The sequence below is a fragment of the Lactuca serriola genome, chromosome 4 (genome assembly GCF_051521515.1).
Source record: "Lactuca serriola cultivar US96UC23 chromosome 4, Lser_US96UC23_V15, whole genome shotgun sequence".
NCBI classification, from domain to species: Eukaryota; Viridiplantae; Streptophyta; class Magnoliopsida; order Asterales; family Asteraceae; genus Lactuca; species Lactuca serriola.
Window position 1 is genome coordinate 344,174,201 of NC_136411.1, and position 14,759 is coordinate 344,188,959.

The following is a 14,759-nucleotide window of genomic DNA, read 5'->3' on the forward strand; positions in this document are numbered from 1 at the left end:
CATAAAATATCGCCGGTGTTTTTCAATTGGTAACCTTCATCAGTATCTTTCAACCGGTAACCTTCATCGGTATCTTTCAACCGATAACCATCATCGGTATCTTTCAACCGGTAATCAACATCGGTATCTTTTAAACGGACTATTTCACCCCCTACCACTAGCATACAATCAACATATATAAGCATACAGTCAGGCATATCCGGGTACTGACCTACCCTTGGGTCCTAAGGACCACTTTCAGGGAAACTAAATACCCCTTTTTGGTGGGCCAGCATTGTGGCCTTAGACCCACCCCTACTAGAAGGTAACTCACCTCAATGTTGTGTAGTGTATGAACTATCCTCGACGCACAAGTTGACTCCCTACGACTCCTCGATCCCTACACGACAACCTTCAAGTCAACACACATCACATACAAACCTAAACAAGGTCAGTCCAAGTTCAGTCAAAGTCAACATTCAGTTGACCAGACTCGCCGGGTTGGCCTATCAACTCGTCGAGTCCATCCTTCAATCGTAACACTGGGACCATTTTCATCTGACTCGCTGAGTTCCTTCTTGAACTCGTCGAGTTCATCTCCAACTTAAGAACTTGTCCAGTCTATGAATCGCCGAGTTGTATGAACAACTCGTCGAGTCCATCTTCAAAGATTGGGAGATTGCTATGGACTCGCCGAGTCTGCTCATACCCCTCGTCGAGTCCCATGGCTTCCAGGTCCCTTTTCACGTCTAAACCCACAAGGGACTTCCTTCCTAACACTTACCCATTCATAGGAAGGGGGTTTAGTGCATAATGGTCACCGACTCGTCGAGTGCCAAGAACAACTCGCCGAGTCCAACCTTGACCAATTCCATACAGTCGATTTAAATGAGGTCTAACACTCCAAAACCATAGATTTGGCCTCCTAATGTCCATTTTATACGTAAAGTTCCAAACTTGATTCACATGCATGGGGTTTTTAGCTCAAAAATCCATATAAAGTGTCCTACAATGTGCATGGGGCTCTCATGGCCCTAAAGTTGGCACCTTTATGCCATGTGACTCCTCTTAAGGCCTATATCTGAAGTCAAAACCCACTCAACACTTCCAAATCCGAAAAATAACTTAGAAATCCATAGAGATCCTAAGTTAAATATGAATAAACATATAGATGAGTCAAGACAGGGGCGTTATACCTTGAAGCTGATGAAAATGAAGTAAGATCTCCAAATCTACAAGCCCCAACTCGATTTCCATGCTCCTTTCTTCCTTCCAAGATTTACAATCCACACAAGAACACCAAAAATGGCCTTAACTCACACACAAACAGCTAGGGTTCGATATGAAGCTTTCAAGAGAGTGTTAGGGACAAGGGAGGTTGAGTTAAGTTGTTTATATAGGGTGCAAACCCTCAGATTTAGGGTTTCTGAAGAGAATTGTTATCAAGGATTAAGATGCGAAACAATAGATTTGAATACTGAATGATGAAGAACACACGAAGTAAATATTAATCAGATCTCGTTTTATTAAGACTGATTACTGAATAAGCTGAAGAGAGAATTTGAGTTTCGATATCTGAGTTTCCGCCCTTTCTGTTTTCTCGCTCTTAATCTCTATCGCTCAATCTCTATCGCTAAAAACTCTCTCTCTACTCCAAGCCTACGTCCCTATTTATAGGGAACTTACAAAAAATATACTAAGCACTTATACAATGACACTTCGCATGCTACACTTCGCATGTAAAGAAGACTTAGTAAAATAATATACAAAATGCGAATCATTAAAAGACACACTATTCGACTTTTACAACAACATCTACATTCTCCCCCTTTGTAAACAATCGATACAATTCAACTTAACAGCTTTTGAATTGCAGAGTGAATCGTTCTTCACATTTCTCCATACCAGGAGATCACCTTCTTCAAGTCCTTCTTGTCACCTTTGTTACCCAATTCGCATGTTACTGTAAAAGCTTTCACATGCTTCGCATATTCATTCTTATACCCTTCGCATCCCTTCGCATTGAACAAATGCGAACTTGACTGAGAAATGCAAATAAGAAATTAACTTTGAGTCACACATATGCGAACAGTTCTTGATTTCAAATGCGAATTCACCATTTCATAACAAAATGCGAATCATCTTGTCTTACTTCCAAGTTGCGAATCAAAATCATCTTTAAATTCTCTTCGCATTATATAGATGCGAACTTTGATTTTATATGTGATTCCAAACTCTTTCCAGTTCATTCCAAAATTATCACAGATCCATCTTTACTTCGCATTTTTCTTCACAAATCATCCCTCAATCATCCATCCAATAGCGAATCCAAAATTCAATTTTTTCTTTTATAGATCATTGACTCCAATCATAATGCGAATAATACTAAATCAAAATCAAGTTTCAAAATCAAACAAATGCGAAACCAATTTTCTTCAATTTCTTCATCTGTTCATTCTTCATCCGCTCAAACAACCAATCGATCCTCAAATTCGCAAGTTTCACCATTATGCTCTGGACTTGTCTCATTCTTTCAAGTTCAGCCTCAGCATCAGCTTCTTTGCTTCGACTTTTCTCTCCCCCTTGCGACCCTGTGAAACAGGTGGAGCACCCTTTGGAAGTAAAGAACTGATCGGGAGTAATGATTTGCAAAGTGGAAGATTGCGAAACCAATTTGATCAGGTAATCAAACTTCAAAACCCTTCGCATGGAGGCAAGGCTCTTTCACTTTTGGGATTTAAAGCGAAGTCATATGCCAGACTTGCGAAATCATCAGTCTGAGTTGGTTTTACTCAGAACCTCAAGGATTTCGTGTGTGCATTGTGCCAATGAAATAAGATAAGAATCAAGAAATTTTGGAATGTGGTGATGTCAAAAAGTGAATTTGACATAAATGCAGTAAAACCCCAGGCAAAGGTTGCTTCGTTAATTATCAAGAGAGATAATCAACAGCTTGTGTATTTTCCCGTGAATTACAATCGAATACTTGTAAAGAAGTTTCTAAGGGCTTCTTTTAAAAGCATTTTGGGTTGGTTTGAAATTTCATTACATATCAGCTTTAACATAAGGTGAGAAATTGTAAATGAAATTACTTGTTTGACCAGTGTAGTCAGTGACAAGTTGTCTTGTGAAAGTATTTATCATGACAAGAATTTGCGAATGAAACTTACACTGAAATCATATTCAAGAGAATTTGTTTTGGATCTTGTTGGGTAACAAATATTCTTGGTTGTAAATATTTGATCAAGACCACGCATGCGAATTGAATATGATTTGAAGTTTCGAAATTTTTGATACTGAAACAAAGGTTTCGTAAAAATTTGGAACAAAGTTCCCCATCAATTCCTTAAAAGTGTATGATTTTTGGGTTTCACTTTCATCACGGACTCATGATGTTAGATCTTAAACACAGAGTTGTGATTTGTCTAGGTTTTGATTGGTTTTATCAAAGACCTCAAGGACAAATCTTTTCAAAAAAAATTTGGATTTGAAGAACATTTTGGTTTAAAAAGATTGGTTAAGAAGCAAAGTGTACCTCTGTTATTATGTGGACAAAATAGAAAACTCTTAACTCATTTGAGAAGAGTAAGGTAGCTCTTGTTGATTTATGCGAATACAAGCCTTGTTGGGTAGAAATGTTCATGAGATTATTTCATCAAGGCTTTTATTTTTCACACATAGAATCATTCGAGGCTTGAGGTCTACATACAGCAGCATGCTTCTAGGGACATCCTAACTAGTTTGTAAAAGAAATTTAATACCTTCCCATAGAAACACAAATATATGACCTCTTCGCATTGCATCCCTGTATGAAATTCTCAACACACAGTTTAAAGAAAAAAAAATATTTTTGTGATTTTGAAATTTTTCAAAAACAAAAGAACAAAACAAATAAAATCTTTTTGTATTTTTGATTTTTTCAAATGTAAAGAACAAAAAAAATAAAATCTTTTTGGATTTTGTTAATTTTAATAAAAATCTTTTTGAATTTTCGATTTTTCAAATTTAAAGAACAAAATAAAAAAATAAAATCTTTTTGGATTTTTAATTTTTCAAAAAAATCTTTTTGAATTATCGATTTTTCAAAATTTAAAGAACACAACAAAAAAATAAAATCTTTTTGTTTTTGAATTTTCGATTTTTCAAAACTAAAATAGTATGCGTAAACCTTACCAAAGTGATTATGAGCTATGCGAAAACTGTGGGTGCGAAGCCATGCGAAGCCTTCTGAATGAACAGTAACCTCTGAATTAGCTGTTGAACAAAGCTTTTACTCATAGTGATTATGAGCCATGCGAAAACTTTGTTTGCGAAGCCATGCGAAGCCCTCTGAATGAACAGTAACCTCTGAAGGATTCCGACTCTTAGCTGCTGAACAAAGCTTTTACTCTTGTGTTGACAAAATTGAGTTCGCATTAATCATTCCCAAACCTGCTAAAATGCGAACAAAGGATTTTTCATCAAGAGGTTTTGTAAAAATATCAGCAAGTTGTTCAGTTGTTTTGACAAAATGAATTTCAATATTCCCGTCTTCCACATGATCTTTAATAAAATGATATCGAAGAGCAATGTGTTTTGTCTTTGAATGTTGTACTGGATTGTGACAAATGCGAATTGCACTTTGCGAATCACAATACAAAGGAATCTTTTTCATGTTTATTGCATAATCACGAAGTTGACTCTGAATCCAGATAATTTGCGAAGTACAAGCAGCTGCAGATATGTATTCTGCCTCAGCGGTTGATATAGCCACACAAGTCTGTTTCTTTGATTGCTAGCTCACTAACTTTCCATCCAAAAGTTGACATCCACCAGTCGTACTTTTTCTGTCCAACGTACATCCTCCTAGGTCTGAGTCTGAAAAAGCTTGAATGAAGAATCATGTTTTCGCAGGATACCATAGTCCTAAAGAAACAGTTCCCTTGAGATATCGAAAAATATTTTTCACTGTAGTCAAATGAGGCTCTCTTGGATTAGCTTGAAATCTAGCACAACAACAAACTGAAAACATAATATCAGGTCTACTTGCAGTTATGTACAATAAAGACCCTATCATGCTACGATACAGTGTTAAATCAACAGCAGGAGCATCTAACGAAGGAGTTAGTCTTGTTCCTACTGCCATAGGAACTCTGAGCTTTGTGCTATTTCGCATTCCAAACTTTTCAAGCAAGTTCTTCGCATATTTTTCTTGATTGATTAAGATTCCTTCTCTGTTCTGCCTTATATTTAAACCAAGAAAATTATTAATTTTTCCCATCATGCTCATTTCAAACTGACTTTTCATTAAATTTTCAAATTCAATTGACAATGCTGGATCAGTTGAACCAAAGATAATATCATCAACATAAATTTGAACAAGCATTAGATGACACCCAACTTTCTTGCGAAATAATGTGGGGTCAACTGATCCTTGTTTAAATTTAGATTGTTTCAAGAAATTTGTAAGTGTTGCGTACCAGGCCCTTGGTGCTTGTTTTAACCCATATACAACTTTGTCAAGGACATACACATGATCAGGATACTCACTGTTTACAAATCCTGGTGGTTGTTCAACATACACTGTTTCTTCGAGTTTTCCATTTAAGAATGCACATTTAACATCCATTTTATAAACATCAAAGTCTTTGTGAGCTGCATAGGCTAAAAATATGCGAACGACTTCAAGTCTTGCAACAGGTGCAAATGTTTCTTCATAGTCAATACCTTCTTGTTGCGAATAACCTTTTACTACTAGTCTTGCTTTATTTCGAATAATATTGCCATCTTTGTCGGTTTTGTTTTTGAAAATCCATTTTAATCCAACAATTGAAACATCAGAGGGTTTAGAAACTAATCTCCAAACCTTGTTTCGTTCAAATTCTGCCAATTCAGATTGCATAGCAACAACCCAATCTGAGTGTTCCATAGCATTCTTGACAGTTTTTGGCTCTATTTTCGAAATAAAAACATTAAACATGCAAAGTTCTTGGTTCGCATTCAGTACCTCATTTTTCGCACGAATTTGAGCTCTAGTCAACACACCTTCGTGTAGATTTCCAATTACCTGTTCTTTTGGATGATTTCTTGTCCATTTCTCGAGTGGTGGAAAATTTGGATCAAATTCCAATGGTGCATCTTCAAACATATCTTCATTTTCAGATCCTGCAACAGAAAAATTATCATTAACTTCATGAAATTCGTCATTATTATCAAGATTAATTGTCTCTGTTTCATCATGCTCCCCCTCAACATGATCTGTATCTTGATATTCTTGTCGATTTTGCGAATGCTCCCCCTCAACTTGATGTTCTTGTTGTATTTGCGAAGGCTCCCCCTCAACTTGATGTTCTAGTTGATTTTACGAAGGCTCCCCCTCAACTGGATTTTCTTGTTCCTTGTGAATATCTGATGTGCTTTCACAAGTTATCGTTGATTCATCAGTATGTTTTGAAGATTCTGATGTTTGATTATCAGGAGCATTATTTTCTGCATCAATGGCCCTGTCAGGAATTCCAAAAATCAAGTCATAATCAAAATCATTTATTTCAGAATTATCAATTGGATTATTTGAATCTACAAGTATTGGTTTATTATCAAATTTACTATCAATCTGTTTCAGATAGTAATCATCAAATGTTAAATTGAACGTTTCTTCAATTTTTCTTGTTCATTTGTTTAGCACTCTGTATGCTACTGAATTCTGTGAATATCCTAAAAAGATGCCTTCATCAGCTTTAGCTTGAAACTTGGACAAATTATCTTTTAGATTCATGATAAAGCACCTGCAACCAAAAACATGAAAGAATTTTACATTAGGTTTTCGATTATTGATTATTTCATATGGAGTAACATTAAATCTTCGATGAATGAATGATCGATTTTGAGTAAAACATGCTATGGACACAGCTTCTGCCCAAAGATATTGAGGTAGATTTGCATATGTCAGCATTGTTCTGGCAGCTTCGCATAGAGATCGATTTCTTCTTTCAACTACACCATTCTGTTGTGGTGTATACGGTGATGAAAAATTATGCGAAATGCCTTTGCTTGTGAGAAAACTGTCAAGAGTTTGATTTTTAAATTCAGAACCATTATCACTTTTAATTTTTCGCACATTCTTCTTCAGACTAACTTCAATCTTTTTGATAAAATCAATCATCGTCTGAGCAACTTCATATTTCATCCTGAGAAAAAATACCCACGTAAATCTAGAGAAATCATCTACAACAACTAAAATATACCGCTTTTTGTTTATTGTTGCAACAGTTGATGGTCCACATAGATCAATGTGAAGAAGTTCCAATGGCTCTACTATTTTTGAATCTATCACAATCGGATGTCCCTTTCGATGTTGTTTTCCTTGTTCGCAAGCTGCACACAAAGAATCATTGTCAAATTTCAGTACTGGTAACCCTCGAACTAAATCTTCAGTTACTAGTTTATTTATATTTCGAAAGTTCAAGTGTGACAATCTTCTATGCCAAAGCCAACTAAGATCATTTGATGCTTTTGATAGTAAACACACAGCTGGTTTTCCCACAATCGGTTTGATGTCCAGTGTAAACATATCACCATATCTTTTGGATTTGAGGAGTATTTCATTCGTCTTGACATTTGAAATGATACTACCTTCTTCATTGAATATAACTTGATATCCAGTACCCACAACAAGTTGTGATACACTTATCAAATTATGTTGAAGTCCTTCAACATATGCCACTCTGTTGACTGTGAAATTTCCATTTGTGACTTTCCCATATCCTTTCACTTGACACTTGTGATTATTTCCAAATTTGACAACTCCAGCATTTTCCAAGCTTCTGTAATATCGCAAATTTTCTTTCCTTCCAGTCATGTGACGAGAGCAACCACTATCAATGTACCATTTCATGTCATATTGCTCGTCACATATCACCTGCATTCATTGAAAAAATTTAGGAACCCAAGACTTTTTGGGTCCATCATTAGTAGAATGAAACAGATTTTTGGAATTTAAGAACCATGTTTTCACTTTGTTTGTGACCGAATGAATTATATCAACATCATTAGTTCTAGATTTTGAAATATAATCATTCAATAATTTTGGATTTCCATTAATTGTGATCTTATCCTTCACAACATTCGCATTTTTGATAACTAGTTTTCATTTTTGAACTGGAACTTGCGAATTGTTAGATGATGTACTCTCAGTTGAAGAAATATTTGTGTACATATCAAATGCACTTTTGATTTGTTCTTTTGAAAATTTTCCATTTTGGTATTTCTTTCCTTTTCCTTCAAACCAATGATTGAACGTTCTAACATCAGATTTTCCTTTTGTATATGAAACTTTGTTTGGTTTCGATATTGAAGGATTTGGAAAATTTGGTTGTTTTGGTGAAAATTTCTTTTTGACTTGAGTTGAGTTCTTCAAACTTGAGAAAGTATTCGTGAAATTGCCAACATTTTGAAACTTTTGATTATTCGCAAATTTTTGCGAATTCTCAAATTTTCGATTGTTGTCATATTTGCGAACATATGGAGCCTTGTCAACAGAGTTGATTTGTTTATGAAAACTTGATGATGTTTTTGAAATTTGCTCTTTTTCATCTCTTGATTTTTCTTTAGACACAACTTACCAGAAGATTGCTTTTCTTGCTTTTCTTTTTGAAACATTATTTTCTGTTGAAAAGTTTCCAACCATCAATTTGAATTCATGAGAATTTAGTTTCACTTCAACCTTTGGTTTTTCATCTTTTTCAAAAACTTTTTTTGATTTTTCACCTTTAACCACCCATTTTTGTGTTGATTTTTGTTTTTGAAACACATAAGTATTTTTCGTTAAATTGTTTTCTTCTGTGTTTTGATTTGCGAAAAAACCTTCAGTTGTGGACTTTTGATTATCTTTTTCAATCATGCTATTGAATTCAGGATGAACTTTTTCAGCATTTCCAGTAGTGACAAAAACTTGATTTGGAAAAATTGTTTTATCAGTACATACAAAATTTGGATATACCACAGTGTTGGTTTCCAAATAATGTGCGCCTTTATCATTTAAAATTTTATCAAATTCTTTTGTATTTTCAAACACTTGATCAACAACAATCTTTTGAGGTGTTTCAGTTGAATCTTTCTTTTCTTCGTTATTTACATCTGTGTCATCAGATTTCCAGCTTTCAACTTCCACATTATCAAACATACAATGTTGCGAAGTTGAAGATTTATCAACTTCATCCTCTACTATTGAATCAACTATTATTTCTTTACCTTTGATCTTAGATGTGATATTAATGATTGACAATTGAGAACAATCAACCTCTTCTTCCTCTTCTATTTCACTGATTTCACTTACATTATCAGAATTTTCATCAATATCAGCATAATTCAACTGTGAGGAAAGAGTTGAATTTTCAGATTTCTTTATGATTTTCACTTGTTCACTCTTTGTCAAACTTTCATTGACAATGTTAACCAATTCATCAGCATTCAGAAATTCATCAATTTTGACAATACCATATGCATATCTATCATCAGGTATTTTGTCAAATTGAGCAATTGTGCTTTCGCAATCATAAGAAACAACATCAACTTTTTCACGTTCATACTCAAGAAAAGGTAAAAGTTTTCTATGTTGTGCTTTGCTAATATCAGAAGAATGATGTAAAGCTGTTAATTTTGCATACAAACGTTTTGCAGAATTACAATATATGTTTCTCTGTGCTAGTAATAACCTAACATCGTTAGTAAGATTATTTCTATCACAGTCTATATTTTTGACTTGTAATTCCAATTTTTCAACTCTACTCTTCTTTATTTCTAATTCTCTTCGTGTCTCACTAAGTTGCACATTTACTTTCTTAGCTTCATTACTAGCAGACACAATAACAGAATCAAAATAAGCCACAGTATCATCAAATGAAACAATTTCAGCATCATAAGCAGATAAAGGAATATTAAAAGATTCAAGAATTGTACGTACCTTGGTTGTCATGGGTGATTTGTCAGTGGATTTTGACACAAAACATCTCCCTGAAATTTTCTCTTCGCATTCCTCAAAGCTTGTGAACATCACTCCATGTATGGGATGCCTCATTTCTTCATCATCAGATCCTGAGGACCAGATCTGATAAGTTCCACTCTCTTCTTTAGTAGTTTCTCCCTTCGCAACCAATGATACTCCTTTGGTCTTAGCACGTAACTCTTCAATCTTCTCAGAGTAGTATGCTTCATCTTTGACTTTTTCTTTCTTCTCTTCTCTCTTTCGCAACATGCAGTCAGCTGCGAAGTGATTCGCACCATTGCAATAATGACAATAGATTCCTGAATCACCTTTCAACTTTTTCTCATCCTTTTCATTTTTCTGTTTTTCATCAATTTTCTCCATCTTCTTCCTCTCATCCCCTCCAGTCCTTGTGGTAACATTCTTCGCATCATTCATCTTTCCTTTTGGATTAAAAGGCTTTTTGAAAAACTTTTTAACTCTGTTGTTTGAATAGAATGCGACAGCTTCATCATCGGAATTCATCAAAAATCCTTCATCATCTGATCCATCTTTTTCATCATTTTCTGATACCTTTGAAACTAGAGCCAAAGGACCACCAACAACTAGTTTTGATTCTTCATACATTTCTGAGACCTCAGATTCATGTGTTTTCAGTTGATTGTAGAGATCATTCAATGTGGTTGTATCAAAACTTTGTTGATTCTTAATCATCATGCTCACACTTCGCCACTCCTTGCGAAGTCCCATAATGAAAGTTAAATTGAATTCCATGAGAGATCTAGTGATACCATACCTATTGCAGCGAAACACAAGCTCATTCAGATGATCATAGTAACTTTCGAGAGTTTCTGCATCCTTTTGTCTAAATTCCTTCAGTTCAATCAGACATTGCTTCACAGAATTGATCTTCGTCTTTTCGCTACCTTGATACTTCTCTTTTAGAGTATTCCAGATGTTTTTTGCTGTTTTACAACTACGAATGTAATTGTAAACCACAGGAGGAATAGCACCTCTTAGTTCCCTCATGCACCTCTTTTCATTATTCTTCAGTCGTTTTCGTTGATCTTCAACATCAGGAGATCCAGTGGATGAACCAATTTGTTGAACATTTGTAGGAGCTTGAACTGTTCCATCGATACAATTCCAAAGTTCTTCATCAATTCCATTTAAGTAATCTTCCATTCTATCAGCCCACTGATCATAGTATTCTAGAATCAACATCGGAATTTTGGTTGAAGAACCAAGCAAATGAGAGAAAGAGGTCATCGTGTTCATGTTGAAGTTCGCCATTGATGAACAACAAAAAAAATTCTGAAAACTTGAGAACTTGATGAATTTCAGAAATCGATCAAACGAATTGATCAAAAATCGCTAATCGAATCCTCGACTTAACAATTCAAATGCAGAATCAATTCAAATCTGAAGATCAAAAGAGATTTTCAAAATCAAAATTGCGCGGAAAATTTTGAGTGAATTTTGTAACTCAAAAAGCAAATGATTCTTATACGAAAATCAGATCTAAGCAGTTTGAATCCCGCTCTGATACCAATTGAAGAGAATTGTTATCAAGGATTAAGATGCGAAACAATAGATTTGAATACTGAATGATGAAGAACACACGAAGTAAATATTAATCAGATCTCGTTTTATTAAGACTGATTACTGAATAAGCTGAAGAGAGAATTTGAGTTTCGATATCTGAGTTTCCGCCCTTTCTGTTTTCTCGCTCTTAATCTCTATCGCTCAATCTCTATCGCTAAAAACTCTCTCTCTACTCCAAGCCTACGTCCCTATTTATAGGGAACTTACAAAAAATATACTAAGCCTTATACAATGACACTTCGCATGCTACACTTCGCATGTAAAGAAGACTTAGTAAAATAATATACAAAATGCGAATCATTACAAGACACACTATTCGACTTTTACAACAACATCTACAGTTTCACTTATCCAGCACCTACTCGCCGAGTCAGTCTCCCGACTCATCGAGTCGGCCACTTAAAATGTCCGAAACCACGTCCCTACTCGACGAGTTGATCCTCCAACTCGTTGAGTCCCAGAGAAAAATACATATACTGAAGGAAGCATACCATGTGTTACATTATCCCAAGATTATCTTTATTCTTTTTAATTAATGTAGTTCCGTCAGTTGACTACCTTTTTCTAGAGGTCGAAGTTCAAAAGACCGACGTAGGCTACCTTCTTAGCCCAAGAATATCTTTATTCTTTTTTAATAATGTAGCTCGGTTAACTGACTACATCTTTCTAAAGATAAATGTTCAAAACTCTAACCTAGGCTACCTGCTTAGCCCAAGAATATCTTTATTCTTTTTAAATAATGTACCTCGGTCAGCCGACGACATCTTTCTAGAGGTAGAAGTTCAAAACTCCGTCCTAGGCTAGTTGCTTAGCCCAAGAATATCTTTATTCTTTTTGAATAATTTATTTCGGTCAGTCGACAACATATTTATGTAGTTTGAAGTTCAAAACTTCGACCTAGGCTTCCTACTTAGCCCAATATTATCTTTATTCTTTTTAAATAATGTAGCTTGGTCAGCCGACTACATCTTTCTAAAGGTCAAAGTTCAAAACTCCAACCTATGCTACATGTTTAGCCCAAGAATATGTTTATTCTTTCTTAAATTTAGTAGCTAGGTCAACCGATTACATGTTTCTAAAGGTCAAAGTTCAAAACTCCGACCTAGGCTACCTGCTTAGCCCAAGAATCTTTATTCTTTTTAAATAACATAGCTCAGTTGGCCGACTACATCATTCTAAAAGTTGAAGTCCAGAACCCCAACATAGGCTACTTGCTTAGCCAAAGAATATATTTATTCTTAAAACAAATAGCTTGGATAGCCCACTACATTCATAGAAAAATCAAAAACCAAATCTCCGACACAGGACACCTACACAAATTACTAGATACACCGACAATGCATAAAACATTTAACTTGGAAATCCAGTACAAACACAAATCTCTTATACCAGCAAATCCAGTTCAAAATCAGAAAGTGTCACAAAAGCGAACCGACTGACGGCTCAGGATGATACCTTAGACACGTTAAGATTTATACAAACAAACTAAAATGAGGACAACGTTCAAAAAGAACAATAATAAAATGCAGCTATAGGGTAGGGATCGATTAGGCATGCAAGCAATACAAAAGAGTTATTGCTTGCCAAAAATCAACAAAAGAACATAACCAACCTATATCTAACAACACTGTCAAGATTTTAGGGCAAGATAAACATGAATCATATCATTCTCCCGAAGACATGCCTTATAGTCAACTTCAACAAAACACTTCTTCTTTAATAGAATGGTAATCCTAACCATAGTGTCCTGATACCGAATAGACAGATCAACATGTATTTCCCCAACTTTTAACAACATCTCTTCACTAGCAAGCTTCATACCATCTGCAAATCATAGATTAACTTCGCCAACTAGAAACCGATCCCATAGGGCTAATAACCGATAAAAGAACTTAAGATCTTACCCAAGTACGATAGATATAATATTCTCAACACGGATTGTAAGATGACACGCCTCGCGTAACTTCTCTTCAAACCGAAAGCAAGAAGGACAGCCATCTGCGCACATTCGAAAAGTAATGCCGATACTACAAAGTAATAATAACAACAATAGCAACAAAGATGTATGTGTATACAATGGTGAACACAACTAAGAGAATGAAAATGTCTACATATTGAATGGATTTGGAGTAACATACTCTGAAGGCAAAGAAGATACACAACGAGGGCCTTGGGAAGCCTCACTTAAAAAATGTTCAAATTGGAGAGGTGTCAAAAGATGTTTACGTTGTAGACTAGCACAAGGAGCATCTGTGGGCACACCTTCCACAGAACGAGAAGAACCAACGCCTGAAGGTACATTAAAAGGACAAGAAATCTTGAAAAGCTTATCAGTAGAAAAAGCATCCGAACCAAACCCCGGAAGTCTATGAGGAGAGTCAGGAATTGCAATTAATGGGTCCGTGATAATATTGTCTAACATAGTAGCTTCAGGAGGAAATTTACCAACCAAATATGACGTCAATTAAAAAGGGCCTTTACTCTTCTCTACAATATTAAATGAACAAAAAAATGTGTAAAAAACACTATTTATATCAGGAGATTGCATGAAACAAAGGAAAACAAAAACTATATCAAAACTAGTAAGAGACATAGATAGTTAGACAAACCTACATGATGAATAGATAAAACTTGCAGTTGACATTAATCTTTCCAAAAAGGACTCATGCGACACAAGACAGGTATAACTTTTAGAAAATATGATCTCTTTACAATAAAAAGTAAGAAAACAAGGGTACATATGAGGATAAATCGTCAGATAAGAACATTGGATCATCAGAAAGAGGAACAACACGGGGAGCAAAAGGAAGACATAAGCTCTGAACATCTACCTAATAAAACCCAATTTTCCAATTATTGGTGCAAGTTAAATCAAGAGAAAGAGGGAATTAATGCTACTAAAGGAGTACTAGTCACCTAAGCAGTCATCGCGGTCGAAATTTCAATAGCGGTCACATACCACAATTTGAAATCGCGGTTATCATGGTGGTATAGCGGTGATATAACGTTTTTTAATATTATATATAATTTATGTTATATATTTATATAAAATTTATATATTGGAATATTAATAATATATAGACTTAATATCATTAAAAAGTCATATAAAAACATTGCAACTCAAGTCGTTCGTGGTTTCTTAGTACAAAAAGAGACGAGAAAGAGAAGTTGTCATTTATTTTTTATAGTTTCTAATTAATTAAATTTATTATTT